The 17,741-nt window shown below is 44.7% G+C and overlaps 1 protein-coding gene across 2 annotated transcripts in view; it reads right to left on the reverse strand.

The window, feature by feature from the left end:
* PPTC7 (protein phosphatase targeting COQ7) overlaps window positions 1-17,741 on the reverse strand; it is a 61,022-nt gene that overhangs the window by 36,919 nt on the left and 6,362 nt on the right. The window lies entirely within an intron of this gene.

The following is a 17,741-nucleotide window of genomic DNA, read 5'->3' on the forward strand; positions in this document are numbered from 1 at the left end:
TTATGTCACTGAAAAGGTCACTTCACTCCTTTTTGATCTGTACTAGTATCTTCCTCAAATGCTAGATGCTGCTAGCACTGTTTTCTGACAAGGAGGAAGCAAAACAAGTTATGAACAATATAGGCAAAGCATTAGGTGTGTTGTAGAATTAAAGGCCTCTACTAAAGCCATGGCTTCTGTTAGCTCTTAGGCATTAGGAAATATTATATGATACTGAGTAATGTAACATTTAGTCTGTTTTATTGCATTGGCTCTTTAAGTTTAGAGAAAAGGTTTTCCTTTTCTTATAACTTAAAAGATTAGATCTAGCATCTGGTCCTAAACTTAAAGGCTAACAATACTTATAATTAAGCCATATATCCTTAATCTAACCTCAAAGAAGATACTGTTTATCCCCTACTCTCTTCACTCTTCTATAAAAGTGAAAGCTGGCCTGGACCAAAATACTACCCTCTGGGACAGGTCAAGAGTCACATGTAGTCCTGGCACAAATGATCTCTCTTTTTTTTCTTTTCTTTAAATGAGATCACCATTCCTTTCAAAAAGCCTGCCAACTGTCTTTTCAATTCTAAACACTAACTGTATTCTTACTATAGATATTGTTCAATTAAGAAACCATTTTTGAGTTGAAGGATATGAGAAAAATGTCTTATTTTCCACACTTTTCTATTTTTCAGCAACGAGTACATTTTTATGGAAGGGGTAACAAAAACTACTTATATGGATCCTGTTAAAACTACATTCCAGGCCGGCGCCGCGGCTCAATAGGCTAATCCTCCGCCTTGCAGCGCCGGCACACCGGGTTCTAGTCCTGGTCGGGGCTCCAGATTCTGTCCCGGTTGCCCCTCTTCCAGGTCAGCTCTCTGCTGTGGCCAGGGAGTGCAGTGGAGGATGGCCCAAGTGCTTGGGCCCTGCACCCCATGGGAGACCAGGAGAAGCACCTGGCTCCTGCCTTCGGATCAGCGCGGTGCCCTGGCCGCTGCAGCCATTGGAGGGTGAACCAATGGCAAAAGGAAGACCTTTCTCTCTCTCTCTCACTGTCCACTCTGTCAAAAAAAAACAAAAAACAAAAAACAAAAAAAACACGCACACAAAAAACACACACACACACACAAAACTACATTCCATATGTAAATTCTAAATTAAATTCATTCTAGACACAGGAGAGACAGAGATCTTCTATCTGCTGTTGTCACTCCCCAAATGCCCCCAACAGTCAGGGCTGGGCCAGTCTGAAACCAGGAGCCTGAATTCCAAGCTAGTACTTGTGTTATCAACTGCTTCCTTCCAGGTGCATTAGCAGGAACCTGGATCAGAAGCAGAGCAGCTAGGACTCTGGCTAGCACTCGGATATGGAATACAGGCTTAATCCACTGAACCACAATGCCTACCTCTCAACACATTTTTTTAAATGTTTACTATATACAAGACACTGATGAAAAGTGAGCTTACATGTAATAAAAGGGATTTAGGCATGGCTACCTAGCCAGTCAAGATGCCTGCATTCCACATGTAATACCTGGGTTTGATACCAGGCTCTTGCTCCTCATTCCAGCTTCCTAAAAATGCAGATCTTGGGAGGCAGAGGTGATGCCACCCACATGGAAGACCTGGACTGAGTTCTGGGTTCCTGAATCTGTCCGTAGCACTGGCCCAGCCCGATCTGTTGCAGTACACCAGCAGAAAGGAGCTCTCTCTGTTTGTATTTCTTTCTTCTTTCTCTTTGCTCTCAAATAAATATTTTTTTAAAGATTGATTTATTCACTTGAAAGTTGAACCTACACAGAGAGAGAAGGCAAGGTAGAGAGAGAGAGAGAGAGAGAGAGACAGAGACAGAGACAGAGACCGGGGGTGGGTCTTCCATTCATTGGTTCACTCCCCAATTGGCCACAACAGCCAGAGCTGTGTCAATCTGAAGCCAGGAGCCAGGAGCTTCCTCCAGGTCTCCCATGTAGGTGCAGGGGCCCAAGAACTTGGGTCATCTTCCACCGCTCCCACAGGCCATAGCAGAGAGTTGGATCGGAAGTGCAGCAGCTGGGTCCTGAACTGGTGCCCATATGGGATGCTGGCACTGAAGGCGGCAGATCTGCCTGCTATGCCACAGCACCGGCCTCAAATAAATAAATATTTTAAAGGAGGATTTACATCTAATAAAAATTTTCTTCCCATGGGAACTTAAAATTCAAGTGATAGGTGAGATTGGTGGCTCTGGTATTTTATGAAGAAATGATTTTTTTAACCTTCATACATAGAAATAAAAATACTTTAACTGCTGTAAACCTTCAAAAGTTAATAGAAGTGAGATCATACTGGTTTGTTTCTTATTTTGATTGGAGAAAATTAAATTGCTGCATTTCACAGTGACCCATTTACATGGCATTCTCATCCTAGACTGCATAAGAAGAAATGTATGTGGTGAAATGCTGGGAAAAAAATCAAGTGATAATGACTGCCATTAGGGACATTAGGGAGGGGGTCTGGAGAGATTTAAGCGCACTACAATAAATAAATATGTACCCATAAATACCAAAGCAAGGAGGATAAACTATACCTAGCTGAAAGACTCAGAAAAGGATTCATGGGGGCCGGCACGGTGGCATAGCGGGTAAAGCCGCCACCTGCAGTGCCGGCATCCCATATGGGCGCTGGTTCGAGTCCCCACTGCTCTACTTCCAATCCAGCTCTCTGCTATGGCCTAGAAAAGCAGTAGAAGATGGTCCAAGTTCTTGGGCCTCTGCACCTGCATGAGAGACCTGGAAGAAGCTCCTGGCTCCTGGCTTCAGAGTGGCCCAGCTCCAGCCGTTGCAGCCATCTGGGGAGTGAACCAGCAGATGAAAGGCTTTCTCTCTCTCTCTCTCTCTTTTTCAAATAAATAAGTCTTTAAAAAGAGAGAGACAAAAAGAAAAGGATTCATGGAGAAGTATCTGCTTAGCCTTGAAGGGTGAAAACACAGGTTTATGGGGGAGGGAAGTTGAGTAGAGAGGCAGTTTGACCAATTCTCTGCAACTTTTACTAATACAGATAAACTAAAAGTTAAGTGGAGCCTTTTAAGAGTAGAAAAACCTGACTTTCAGGTAAATACCCATTACATCTATGCCAGGAGCCTCTCACTATTAATCATTTCAAACAATGCAGTGCAGGAGTTAAACATTTAGGCAGTCCCTGGGAAGAAAAGGCTGGCCTGGGGCCACTAACATTAGCACAGCTTCCAGAGGCCTTGATTTGTCTTAAAGGGCTTTGCTCAACTATTAGCTTAGGTATAGCAAATCACTAAGTATTATTCAGACTCAGCGAGTCACCTCAATAAGAGAAAGTTTTAAATGATCATTTTTAAAACATTTATTTATTTATTTGAAAGGCAGAGTTATAGAGAGGCAGAAGCAGAGAGAAAGAGGTCTTCCATCTACCGTTCACCCCCCAAATGGCCCCAATGGCAGGAGCTGGGCCAATCTGAAGCCAGGAGCCAGGAGCTTCCTCCAGGTCTCCCATGTGGGTGCAGGGACTCAAGCACTTAGGCCATCCTCCATTGCTTTCCCAGGCCATCAGCAGGGAGCTGTATAAGAAGTGGAGCAGCCAGGACTTGAACCAGTGCCCACATAGGATGCTGGTGCTGGCCCCTTAAATGATCATTTCTCACTTGAAATTGAAAGGTAGTATGACAAACCAGGCAAGGGCAGCAGATCTGGATTCAAACTCCAGCCCCAGTACTAAGACAGGGTGGACTAAGGGTGTTCTGGGGCAACACTCGACATTTCACCTCTAAATGGTGAATCACATGCATCATTTTAAAAGCTGGTGTGAGGAACAGTGATAACGTGCTCCGAGGACTCAGCCCTAAGTCGACAATCAGCAAATGAGAATCATGCTTGTATTTTATTTATTTATTTATTTATTTATTTGGCAGGCAGAGTGGACAGTGAGAGAGAGAGAGAGAGAGAAAGGTCTTCCTTTGCCGTTGGTTCACCCTCCAATGGCTGCTGCGGCCAGCGCGCTGCAGCCAGCGCACCGTGCTGATCCGATGGCAGGAGCCAGGTGCTTCTCCTGGTCTCCCATGGGGTGCAGGGCTTAAGTACTTAGGCCATCCTCCACTGCACTCCCGGGCCACAGCAGAGAGCTGGCCTGGAAGAGGGGCAACCGGGACAGAATCCGGCACCCCAACCGGGACTAGAACCCGGTGTGCCGGCGCCGCAAGGCACAGGATTAGCCTAGTGAGCCACGGCGCCGGCTATCATGCTTGTATTTAAGAAAGATCAACTAGCAGCCAACAGTCTAGCCTACAGCAATCCCAAAGTGACTTACTGCCAGCTCTACAAACACTGCCCTGTGATCACAACCAAAGACAATGCCCACTCACAGATAATGTATAAAAGATGAGTGATCCATTCAGCTCTTTCAGCCACAAGCCCACCACCATTCAATATTCCACGAAACATCTGATAGGGGATGAGTGTCTGGCTGGGCTGTTAAGATGCCCACACTGGCCAGCGCCGTGGCTCACTAGGCTAATCCTCCACCTGTGTCATCAGTACCCGGGGTCCTAGTTCCGGTCGGGACGCCGGATTCTGTCCCGGTTGCTCCTCTTCCAGTCCAGCTCTCTGCTGTGGCCCAGGAAGGCAGTGGAGGATGGCCCAAGTGGTTGGGCCCTGCACCTGCATGGGAGAGCAGGAGGAAGCATCTGGCTCCTGGCTTCGGATCGGTGCAGAGCACTGGCCGTAGCAGCCATTTGGGGGGGTGAACCAATGGACCTTTCTCTCTGTCTAAATCTGCCTGTCCAAAAAAAAAAAAAAAAAAAAAAAAAAGATGCCCACATCATATAACAGAGTACCTGGCTCCAGCTCCTGATTGCAGTCTTTCACTAACACAAACCATGGGAGGCAGCAATCATGATTCGAGCAGCTGGGTCCCTGCCGCCAAATGGGAGACCCAGACTGAGTTTCTGGCACCTGGCTCCCACTTCTAGGCTGCTGCAGCCATTTGGGGAGTGAACTAGTGAATAAGAATGCTCTCTCTCTGCCTCACAATCAATTAACTAATTAACTCAACAGTAACATTTTCAAATACTAAGGAAGAAGCATATATCTGTCCCAAAAAAGGTGCAAAGACAAAAAGAATCAACTGCCCGTTGAAGAAATAAATGCCAGTATTTAACAAATACCTCTTCAGAGCCTGCTGCCTATTGTGTGTGAGGGTTCAGGCTTAGCTATTTCTCACTCTACACTGAAACCTTGAAACAATGGGGAATACACAAATGGGATGAACCATCCTCTTTGCTCATGATAATCCCAGTGCATCTACTGTGATCGCCGCTTCTCCGTACTGCTCTTCTAATGTGATCCCTGAGAGCTGACCATCTCTTCACCCCAGTGGCTAGCCAAGCCCATGGCACAACAGTTCTCAACTCTGCTACACAGAGCTCCTGTGCCACAGATGATAGTGCTAGCACTCAGACTGGATGCAAGCGTTCTACAAGTCTGACAAGTCAACCCATAAAATGCCTCTTGCACCGGCAATTTTTTTTTTTTTTTTTTTTTTGATAGGCAGAGTGGACAGTGAGAGAGGGAGAAAGGTCTTCCTTTTCTGTTGGTTCACTCCCCAATGGCTGCTGCGGCCGGAACAGCACCGGCCTGGCAATTCATTTTCCATTCCCCAGCTTGACCTTTCTTTCTCCATCTCCCAACCCAATTCATGGCAGCCCAGAATCTTCCAGGTTAGAAACTTCAAAATCAACTTTAAAAAAAAAAAAAAAAAAAAATTATGGCTGGCACCGCGGCGCACTAGGCTAATCCTCCGCCTGCGGTGCAGGCACTCCGGGTTCTAGTCGTGGTTGGGGTGCCGGCTTCTGTCCCGGCTGCTCCACTTCTGATCCAGCTCTCTGCTGTGGCCCGGGAGGGCAGTGGAGGATGGCCCAAGTGCTTGGGCCCTGCACCCGCATGGGAGACCAGGAGGAAGCACCTGGCTCCTGGCTTCGGGATCGGAGCAGCCCCGGCCGTAGCGACAATTTGGAGGGTGAACCAATGGAAGGAAGACCTTTCTCTCTCTCACTAACTCTGCCTCTCAAAAAAAAAAAAAAAAAAAAGATTTATTTATTTATTCGAAAGGCAGAGTTAGAGAGAGGCAGAGGGGGAGAAAGAGAGAGCCTTCCATCCACTGGTTTACTCCCCAGATGGCTGCAACAGCTGGAGCTAGGCTGTCCCAAAGCCAGGAGCCTCTTCCGGGTCTCCCACATGGGTGCAGGGGTCCAAGGACTTGGGCCATCTTCCGCCACTTTCCCAGGCCATAGCAGAGAGCTGGATCAGAAGTGGAGCAGCTGGGACTAGAACCAGCACCCATATGGGATGCCGGCACTGCAGGCGGTGGCTTTACCTGCTACGACACAGCGCCGGCCCCTCAAAATCAACTTTAAATCCTCTTCCTTTCATCCTCTATGACAGTAATCATTAGTCTGAAATGTGTCTGAAGCCCAGCTACTTTCCACTTGCCTACCTAACCTTCAGAGCTTTGCTCAGCTTTTTTAGTAGCTTCTTAACTGGTCTTCCAGTTCCTGTTCTCCCTTTAGACCCTGTTTTTTATAACCTTGCTATATCCATATTATTCATCTAGTCAAATACTTTCCATGAATATCCTGTCCTTATTTGCTTGTATATGTAAAAAAAAATTCTGTAAAATGATACTCAAGAGACTAGTAACACTGGCTGCTTCTTGGGAGAGGGACTTTGTAGCTAGGAGACCAGGATGAGAGACTGTTCACTGTGCCCTGTTTTGAATGTCTTTTGAATTTTGTACCATCCGAATGTGCTGCCTCTTCAAAAACAACCAAACCAAAAACAAAAATAGCCAAACTATCCTCTATAGCTTTCTATCAAAACAAAACACCCAATTTTGTAACATTTAATTGTGACCTTCAGTAATTTGCTCTCAACTTTTCTAAAATCAGTCTTCAGTAGCACCCCCCTGTGCCAGCACTGCCAGCTGAAAAACAGCTAGTCAGGGGGATCCACCGTGCCTTTGCTGACCCCTCCATCTGGACAGGCTTACCTTTCTTCTCATTTGCCTCAATTTACTGAAAAAAAGCCACAGCTCAAGGTCTGATTCCATGATTGCACAATACCTCAGTACACTCTCACACTGTTCTGTGCACATGTCTGCCTTTCCCACCAGACTACGAAACCTCAGGGATGAAGTCTGTTTTGTTCACCTTGGTCTTCTCCATAACTCCTGTCAGGGACTAACAAACCAGTAAAAAATGAATTCAGCTGACTACACTGAAAAGTTAAGAATGCCAACAATCTGGTCTATAAACTTTCATCCAACAACTCCAAAAAAGAGAATGAACTCAGTCTCAGGTCCTATGTTCTAGCATTACACAGGTGCCATGCCCTGGGTGGGAATCTGCTTCAGTATGCTTATCACACGCTTCATGAAAAGGGACAAAGCACTTGAACGGGGCCTGCAGATCACATCGCTTTGCCACTAACTGGACACAGGACAAATTCTCTTGAGTTCTTTTTTCACGTCTGAGATTTTCAAGCTCTAAGTCCCAGTGTAAAGAAAAGGACCCCACTTTAGAAACTACAATATAAGAATTAACAAATACGGCTATACTTTACATGTCACATACAATATTATGTGTACTGCACAATCTAGTTTCAAAGCAAAGCTTTAAGGCTTCCCAATTTATCCCTTGTTACTACACATGTATATTTTCAGAAAAATTCCAACAGTAACTTAAAAGAGTAGAAACACTGCCCCTTGTCCTTTTAGTTTGGTTCTAACAACCTGAATAAAATGCTGGAAAAGTTTTTCTCCTTCAAACCACCAACTAAAATTCAAGTCAACCATTTCTCAAAAAGAAATTCTGATAAAAAAGATTATAGATTTACTGCACAAAATTCAAATGATCTGTAAATAAATTAAAGACCACTGTTAAAAATTCAGTGTACGTTTACAAGAGTAAAAATGGTAAGATCAAAATGGCTGCACAAGAATGAAGAAAAATGAATTTTTAAAAACACATGCATAAGATGTCCACGTTCAGTTTCTCATTTCACAGAAATACTGATGACCACATTATCAATTATTGTTCAACCCCAAAGCCATGAACAGTTTTGTAGCTCTTATGGAAATAGCTTAAAATAGTTTTCTTATCCAAAACTGCTACTCAAACATTGATGTGAAAACAGAAGCAAACTTTGTTTCATTTAGTACAGCCAATCTTTAGCATATATCTCAAATGACAGAACAGACTAATTTTAATAAATCAAAAAGCTTGCTCAATAATGGCATCCCTGAAAGATAGAAATGCACATTTACAGGAGTCCAAAAAGGAATAAATTCTTTTTCTTTTCAAAATAGGCCATTCAGGAGTAAATTCAGTGCAAAAACGTGTTGGAATTGACCTGAGTAAAAATAGTCCTGGGCCTTCAACAGAAAGCACTCTTTGTAGGAAGTCACTTTTGTAGTCCCTGCCTGGCAAAGTTTTTGCAGTCATTTTGTAGTCCTTAGGATTCAACAATTCAATCAGTTCTGGAACTGTCCAGCTACAAATGTATTCACCTCAAAAATAGCTGTTGAAGAACCTAGTAACTATAAATTGTTCCGTGTGACACACTGAGGATGAACAAGCTTCTTGATGAGAGCAATTTAATGGCAGTTGGAAAAGTGTAAAGCAGTGTAACCTTTCTGGAGGAAACTATGGTAATATCTGTATCAGAGGCCTTGCAAATGTTCACTGTCTCCTCTTTAAGGATTTTATCTTAAGGAAATATTCAGCTATAAAAAGCTATTCACTGAAGTATTATTTAAAACAGAAAACTGGAAACGACCCAAATAACTAAAAATAGAAGGGCCGGCACTGTGGTTCACTTGGCTAATCCTCCGCCTGCAGCACCAGCATCCCATATAGGCACTGGGTTCTAGTCCCGGTTGTTCCTCTTTCAGTCCAGCTCTCTGCTGTGGCCCGGGAAGCCAGTGGAGGATGGCCCAAGTGCTTGGGCCCTGCACCCGCGTGGGAGACCAGGAGGAAGCACCTGGCTCCTGGCTTCGGATCAGCGCAGCGCCGGCCGTGGTAGCCATTTGGGGAGTGAACCAACGGAAAAAGGAAGACCTTTCTCTCTGTCTCTCTCTCTGTCTATAACTCTGTCAAATTAAAAAAGAGGACTTGTTTCATAAATTATAGAGTATATATGCAGGAGAATATGAACCATTTATGCTTAGTTTGGAAACACTCAAATATATATATATATATATATATATACATACACACACACACACACACACACACAGAGCATAGGCAGAATACATATTAATTCAGTGTTTAATGATGTGTATATGGGGACTGGCGCTGTGGTGTAGTAGGCTAAGACTCCACCTGCAGTGCCAGCATCCCATATGGGCACTGGTTCATGTCCCAGCCGCTCTTCCAATCCAACTCTGCTTGGGCCCCTCCTGCATGGGAGACCCGGAAGAAGCTGTCTCCTGGCTTCAGATTAGCTCAGCCCCAGTCACTGCAGACATATGGGGAGTGAACCAGCAGATGGTTCACATTTTCTTTGTCTCTCCCTTTCTGTCTGTAGCTCTACCTCTCAAATGAATAAAAATCTTAAAAAAAAAAAAAGTGTATATGTACATTTACACACAAAAGCTGGTAATCACACTGACCATAGTTGAGTTAGGATTTACAGGTGTTTTGTATGGTACTTTCCTGTTACTTTTCTAAGCACAAATGGAACCATTTATTTTAAAGCACTAGACCAGTAAGCAAGAGACCTAGGTTCAAGTCTTAGCTATGATACTAGCTGTACCAACTTTATAGATAAGGAAACAGATTCAGATTAAGCAAAGAACAACTATTCATAAGGTTATGAAAACTAAATAAAATAAAGTATAAAAATGCTCTGTAAAATCTAAAGCACTACAGAGCACTTGTGAGAAAGTAGGCTTGTGTTTTGAGTTACTGAATAAACTGACTTAGCAAAACCAGACTGAAGTACTTGTGTCCCTTAAAGAAAAAAGCTTCTGTGTTGTCACACACCCCAATCCCATCTTAGATATTCAAAAACATTTAGCATCTCTTTAAAAAAATTTTTTGTACTAAACTGAAAGAGCTATGCCAATTGTCAGCTCAGGTTTAAATGAATAATATGCTGTGTGTTAACAGGCTAATGCCTTCTGCAGACAGCTTTTACAAAGAGTCTGGATTTATGACACAACTTGAGGAATTATTTAACAATAGGAAATAAATGAGAGAGAAAACTCATGAGAAATGCATGACAACTCTCAAACAAGACCAATGAGTTTTACTACTAACGACAAAAATTAAGATGTAGGACACCAATTCATTATAAGAGACCAAAAGGAAACAGTTTTAAAAGGCAAACTCACAAGGCACAGTATTTTCAACTGCCTAAAACTTCTGGCTTCAAGGCCAGTGTTGTGACACAGTAGGTTAAGCCACCACCTGCAGCACTGGCATCCTACAGAGACACCTGTTCAAGTCCCAGCTGCTCTGCTTCCGATCTCTGCTAATGCACCTGGGAAAGCAGTGGAAGATGGTCCAAAGTCCTTGGGCCTCTGCACCCATGAGGGAGACCTGGAAGAAGCTACTGGCTCCTGGCTTCAGCCTTGGCACAGCCCCAGCCATTGTGGCCATTTGGGGAGTGGGCCAGCAGATGGAAGATCTGTCTCTCCCTCTAACTTTGCCTTTCAAATAAATAAATCAATCTTTAAAAAAAATAGTCTTTTTTTTTTTTTAAAGAAAGTAACTTTATAAGTGATAGCTTGAAACAGCCATATCATGGGGGGAAAAAAAAAAACCTTCTGGCTTCAAAAGCTGAATTTCTCTAGAAATAAAATACTGTTAACTTGATTTTCCAGAGTATTTTCCTGAAAATTCTGAACTGATAGCCCTAGCTAAGAGGGCCTCTCTAAATGGTATAGAAACCTATATAAAATGAATGACATTCAGCTTGAACTGAACACAAGCATTCGATGTGTTCACAGGACACAGTTATAGGGCACACTCTGACCCGGTGTAGTGCTTCTGGAGTTACACACTAGTACAAACTCCATTTGGATACTGTTGCAAATATCTAGGTTATGCATTGCCCAGTTTCATAAAGCAGTGCTAAAGTTCAGGAACAGGCTCCTCCCACCCAGCACTGCTCCCTCCAGCCCCTCAAAGAAAAACCCTTTACAACCAGCTTCCATCTGCTACTATTTAAAGCCTTTTTACAAAAATGCATCATCTACAAAGTATACAGTTATGCTTCCAAAATAAAATTACTTTACCAGCAAATTCATCCAGAATCCTTTGATTATTGACAGTTAGAAACTGGAATTTGAAAATTTTTAAATTAGAGATTTCCTAGATTGAATACTTGTGAACAAAGGGAAAAAAGTCAACGCTGTAACAAATGAGAATACAACTTTAAAATAAAGTTGTGTTAGAAGTACCTTCTAGAAGGTACAGTACCCTTGTACAGCAAAATGAGAAAAACATTAAGGAGCAGGAGCTTAACAAGCAGAGTTAAGTTTCCTCTATCCATCAACACTGTGATGTTATTTATTAAAGGACAACAGAAGACTCAGAAAAGTTAGACACCAACTACTCAGTGGCTTCCTAAATGTCTACTGTTTTTCTTTTCGATTTATCTTATTTATTTGAAAGGCAGAGTGACGGAGAGATCTTCCATCTGTTGGTTCACTCCCCAAATGACTGCAGTGGCTGGGGCTGGGCCAAACTGTATCCAGGAGCCTGGAACTTTCTCAGGCACATTATCAGAGAGCTGGATTGGGAGTGCAGCAGCTGGGATTCGAATTGGAACTATGATACACAGGACGCCAGTGTCACAGGTGGTGGCTTAACCTGCTGCACCAAAACACCAGCACCCTAACTCTGACTTCTGTTAGTCCGAGGTGGCTGTTTCACTAACCTGCAATTCTCCCACTTCCTTAACATGCCACAATTTTCTCTGTAAAGCATATAGATTATGAAATCAAACATATTTAAAGTCTAATCTCTGAATATTTGATTGTTGCACTTTAAAAAAGAACACCCCTTGTCTAAATTATATGCAAATGCAACCATATTAAAAAACCATATCCCTCACATAGTTATAATATGACCCAGCAGTTCCACTCCCAGATATATATTCAAGCAAATTAAAAATATATGTCCGGGGCTGGCACTGTGGCATAGCGGGTAAAGCCGCCACCCGCAGTGCCAGCATCCTGTCTGGGCGCTGGTTCGAGTCCCCACTGCTCCACTTCCGATCCAGCTCTCTGCTGTGGCCTGGGAAAGCAGTAGAAGACGGTCTAAGTTCTTGGGCCCCTGCACCTGTGTGGAAGATCTGGCAGAAGCTCCTGGTTCCTGGCTTCAGGTCGGCGAAGCTCCAGCAGGGAAGTGAACCAGAGGAATGGAAGATCTCGCTCGCTCTCTCTCTGCTTCTCCTTCTCTGCCTGTATAACTCTTTCAAATAAATAAATACATCTTTAAAAATGTATATATGTCCACATAAAGCTTGCACACAAATGTGCATAGTACTATTCACAAAAGCCAAAAAATGTCAACAATTTCATGTCCATCAACAGGCAAGTGGATCAACAAGATGTAGTATATGCATACAATGGAATATTATTCAGCCATAGAAGGGAAAATTACTGGCATTATCCAACATGGATGAACTTTGAAAACATGCTGCTATGTGAAAGAAAACAGACACAAAAGGTCATATATTGTATGATTCCATTTATATGAAATGTCCAGAATAAGCAAATCCAGGGACAGAAATCTACTATCTGTTCCCAGGGAACTGGGAGGAGAGAATAGGGAATGACTGCTACTGAGTAAGGAGCTTCTTTTCAGCTGAGGAAAATGCTCTACAACTATAGAGGTGGTGGCTGCACACCTTGTAAATGTAAAAAACGATTAAACTAGGGACTGGCATTGCGGTGTGGAGGGTAAGGCCACTGCCTGTTACACCAGCATCCCATGTGGGTGCCAGTTCGTGCCCCAACTGCTCCATTTCCAAATCAGCTCACTGCTAATGGCCTCAGAAAAGCAGCAGAAGATGGTTCAAGTGCTTAGGCCCTTGCCACCCATGTGGGAGACCTAGAAGAGACTCTTGGCTTCAGCCTGATCCAATCCCAGCCATTGCAGCCATCTGGGGAATGAACAAATGGATGGAAGATAGATCTCTCGGGGCCTGCGCAGTGGCACAGCAGGTAAAGCCGCCCCCTGCAGTGCCAGCATCCCATATGGGAGTTCTGGCTGCTCCACTTCTTTGCTATGGCCTGCAAAAGCAGTGGAAGATGGCCCAAGTGCTTGGGCACCCGCACCTGTGTGGGAGACCTGGTGGAAGCTCCTGGTTCCTGGCTTTGGATCGGCTCAGCTTCAGCCATTGCAGCCACCTGGGGAGTGAACCAGCAGATAGAAGACCTCTTTCTCTCTGCCTCTCTCTGCCTTTCAAATAAATAAATGAATCTTTAGATAAAAAATAAAGATCTTGGCCAGCACCGTGGCTCACTTGGCTAATCCACCTGCAGCACCAGCACCCCGGGTTCTAGTCCCGGTTGGGGTGCCGGTTCTGTCCCAGTTGCTCCTCTTCCAGTCCAGCTCTCTGCTGTGGCCCGGGAAGCCAGTGGAGGATGGCCCAAGTGCTTGGGCCCTGCACCCGCATGGGAGACCAGGAGGAAGCACCTGGCTCCCGGCTTCGGGATCGGCGCGGCGCCTGCCATGGCGGCCATTTGGGGAGTGAACCAACGGAAAAAGGAAGACCTTTCTCTCTGTCTCTCTCTCACTGTCTAACTCTGCCTGTCAAAAAAAAAAATAAAGATCTCTCTCTCTCTCTGTAACCTTTTCAAAGAAATCTTTAAACTGTACACTTTAAATATATTTCTTCTTCATTTCCATAAAACCTTTCCACACACTGATTTGAATATTTTTTAAAGATTTATTTATTTACTTGAAAGGCAGAGAGACAGAGATCCTCCATCAGCTGGTTTACTCTCCAAATGCCCATGATAGCCAGGGCCAGGCTAGGCCCAAGCCAGGAGCCCAGAACTTCAGCCAGGTCTCCCATGTGGGTGGCAGGGACCCAAGCACTTGACCTGAGCACTGGCTGCTTTTCCAAGAACATCAGCAGGAAATGGGGGCTGGCACTGTGGCCCAGTGGATTAAGCTGTAGACTAGGATCCCAGCATCTGACATGGGAGCCGCAGTTCAAGGCCCAGCTACTCCTCTTCCAATTCAGCTTCCTGCTAATGCATCCTGGAAGGCAGCAGATAATGACAAGTGGTTAGGCCCATCCATCCCTGTGGGAGACCGGGAGGGAGCACCAGGCTCCTGGCTTTGGTTTAGCTCAGCCCCAGCTGTTTCAGGAATTTGGAGTAAATCAGCAGATGTAAGGGAAGACCTATTTTTCTGTTGCCTGGTCTCCTTTCAAACAGATGAAAATAAACATTACTCTCTTTTTAAAAGGGTGAATGCAGGGCCAGCGCTGTGGTGTAGTGGGTAAAGCATTCCACATGTTTGCCAGTTTGAGTTCTGGCTGCTCCACTTATGATCCAGCTCTCTGCTAGTGCATCTGGGAAGCAGTGGAAGATGGCCCAAGTATTTGGACTCCTGTACCCACATGGGAGACCCAGATGAAGTTCCTGGCTCCAGGCTTCAGCCTGGCCCAGCCCTGGTTGTTGTGACCATTTGGGGAGTGAACCAGTGGATGGAAGCTCTCTCTCTCTGTAAATCTGCTTTCAAATAAATGAATCTTTTTTTTTTCTTAAAGTGAATGTCCGGCCCCATGGCTTGTATTTTATTATGTACATGTATCTAGATATAAAGATGCAAATATACCAATAAAGGATAAGGAACCAGAAGGCAACCCTTCAATTTAAAAAAAGGTGAGAAATGGGGGAATGTTTCAGCAGGTACCCTCATCAAAGAAGAGATCTTCGTAGCCGAGAAGCACAGGAAATCATTACATGTCGGGTAGATGCAGATGTAAACCAAGAATAATACCACCATGTTCACTGCTAAATGGCTAAAATTGGAAAGTGATGGCCACATTCATGGAAGTAGTAAAACTTTCATGCACTTGTGGGATTTTGGGTAGAATCAGCATTTTTGAAAAACTGGGATACTTACCAAAACTAAGTGTAAAGTCTACTTATGATTCCACAGCTTCATTCCTCGGGTGTACAATTTACCACTAAAAGTAAGCACAATGATTCTACCAACAGGCAATTCAAAACAAGTTCAGCAAAAGAGGCAAACACATAACTATTCTGTACTCAAATATTTCAATTTGTAAAAATCACGAGTAAGTGAACCTCACCAACAGCAAGAGTGACAGCAGCCGTGGCAGAGGCCACAGCTGTGCAGTGGCTCAGCAGCCACTTGCGATGCCCCATTCCTAAACGAGCACTGGTTTGAGTCCCAGTTGCTCCTCACCCAAGGCAGCGACCTGATGTTGCACTTAGAAGGGCATCTATAAATGCCCACGTTTGTGCCCCTTCCAACCCCCACTGGGGCCCCGGATTGTTCCTGGTTCCTGGTTCAGGCCTGGCCCAGACACGGCCACTGTGACCATTTGAGGGGTGAACCAGAAGACAGAAGATCTCTGTAATTTTCTCTCTCTCCTTAACTCTCTGTAGTATTGTCTTCTAAATAAATAAATAAGTCTTTTTTTAAAAAGTGAATGCTATTGCATGTGAATTATACATCTTGATTTTAAAAAATTCACTCAAAGGGGCCAGCACTGTGGTATAGAAGATCAAGCCTCCACCTGCAATGCCAGTATCCCATATGGGCACTGGTTCAAGTCCCAGCTGCTCCACTTCTGATCCAGCTCTCTGCTGTGGCCTGGGAAAGCAGTGGAAGATGGCTCAAGTCCTTGGGCCCCTGCATGCAAGAGGGAGATCTGGAAGAAGCTCCTGGCTCTTGGCTTTGGTCTGGCAGAGCCCAGGCTATTGAGCCATTTGGGGAGTGAAACAGCAGATGGAAAATTCTCTATCACTGCCATTCAAATAAATAAATAAAATCTTTTAAAATGTAAATTAATTAAAAAATTCACTCAAGGTCACAATTGCTATCAACAGGTACATCAGCTGGAATTTGACTTTAAGAATATTATGACTACGTAATAATGAAACTGGCTTCCTGATACTACTTGAAATCTAGCTGAGGGAAATCCCTAAGAGGACTTCTTTTTCTTTTTTTAAAAAGATTTATTTATTTATTTGAAAGTCAGAGTTACACAGAGAGAAGACAGGCAGAGAGAGAGAGAGAGAGAGAGGTCTTCCACATGCTGGTTCACTCCCCAATTGGCCGCAACGGCCAGAGCCGCGCCGATCCGAAGCCAGGAGCCAGGAGCTTTCTCTGGATGCAGGGACGCAAGGACTTGGGCCATCTTTCTACTACTATTCCAGGCCATAGCAGAGAGCTGGATCAGAAGTGGAGCAGCTGGGACTAGAACCGGCGCCCATAAGGGATGCTGGCGCTTCAGGCCAAGGCGTTAACCTGCTACTCCACAGTCCCGGCCCCAAGAGGACTTCTTGAAAGGCTGAAATTAGCTCTCACATACACTCCCCCAAAGTGACTTACTTATTTTCTTTCTTATTTATTTATTTATTTTTGCGGCAGTGTCTTGGCTTTCCATGCCTGCAAAACTCTCATAGGCCTTTTAGCCAGATCCAAATGCCTCAAGGGCTGATTCTGAGGCTGGAGTCTTTTTTTTATTTTTTATTTTTTGGACAGGCAGAGTGGACAGTGAGAGAGAGAAAGGTCTTCCTTTTCCATTGGTTTACCCCCAGTGGCCGCTACGGCTGGCACAGTGCAGCCGGCGCACCATGCTGATCTGAAGCCAGGAGCCAGGTGCTTCTCCTGGTCTTCCATGAGGGTGCAGGGCCCAAGGACCTGGGCCATCCTCCACTGCACTCCCGGGCCACAGCAGAGAGCTGGACTGGAAGAGGAGCAACCGGGACAGAATCTGGTGCCGCGATTGGGACTAGAACCCGGTGTGCCAGCGCCGCAGGTGGAGGATTAGCCTATTGAGCCGTGGTGCTGGCCATAAGGTGACTTACTTTCTAACAAAGACAATTCACTTTCAGATACAGAGCCTCTACCAGGTATATTAAAATTATCACAAAGATCTGAAAATACCAATTCTATCCAATCCATTCATTTCCTAACTAAATTTACATTTTTATATTGTCCACTTCATCTATATACCATAGGCAACTACTTTTTTAAAAAAAAATTTATGTTATTTATTTGAAAGGGAGAGAGAAGGAGCCACAGAGAGATCTTCCACCTGCTGGGTCACTCCCCAGAAGGCCACAACAGCCGGGGCTGGGCAAGGCCAAAGCCAGAATCTTTATCTGGGCTTCCCAAGTGGCTGCAGAGGCCTAAGGACTTGGGCCACCTTTCACTGCTTTCCCAGGCACATTAGCAAGGAGCTGGATCAGAAGCGGAACAGCCAGGATTCAAACCAGTGCCCACACGGGATGCTGGTGGCATTGCCAACAGCGGCTTAACCCGTTAACACCACAGCACTGATCCTGACAACTACTTTTAAGATGAGCACTCCTCAGGGCCAGTGCTGTGATGTAGCGGGTTAGGCTGCCACCTGCCTGCAGTGCCAACATCCCATATGGGCGCCAGTTCAAGACCCGGCTGCTCCACTTCTGATCCAACTCTCTGCTATGGCCTGGGAAAGCAACACAAGATAGCCCAAGTTCTTGGGCCT

The sequence above is a fragment of the Oryctolagus cuniculus genome, chromosome 21 (assembly GCF_964237555.1).
Source record: "Oryctolagus cuniculus chromosome 21, mOryCun1.1, whole genome shotgun sequence".
NCBI lineage: Eukaryota > Metazoa > Chordata > Mammalia > Lagomorpha > Leporidae > Oryctolagus > Oryctolagus cuniculus.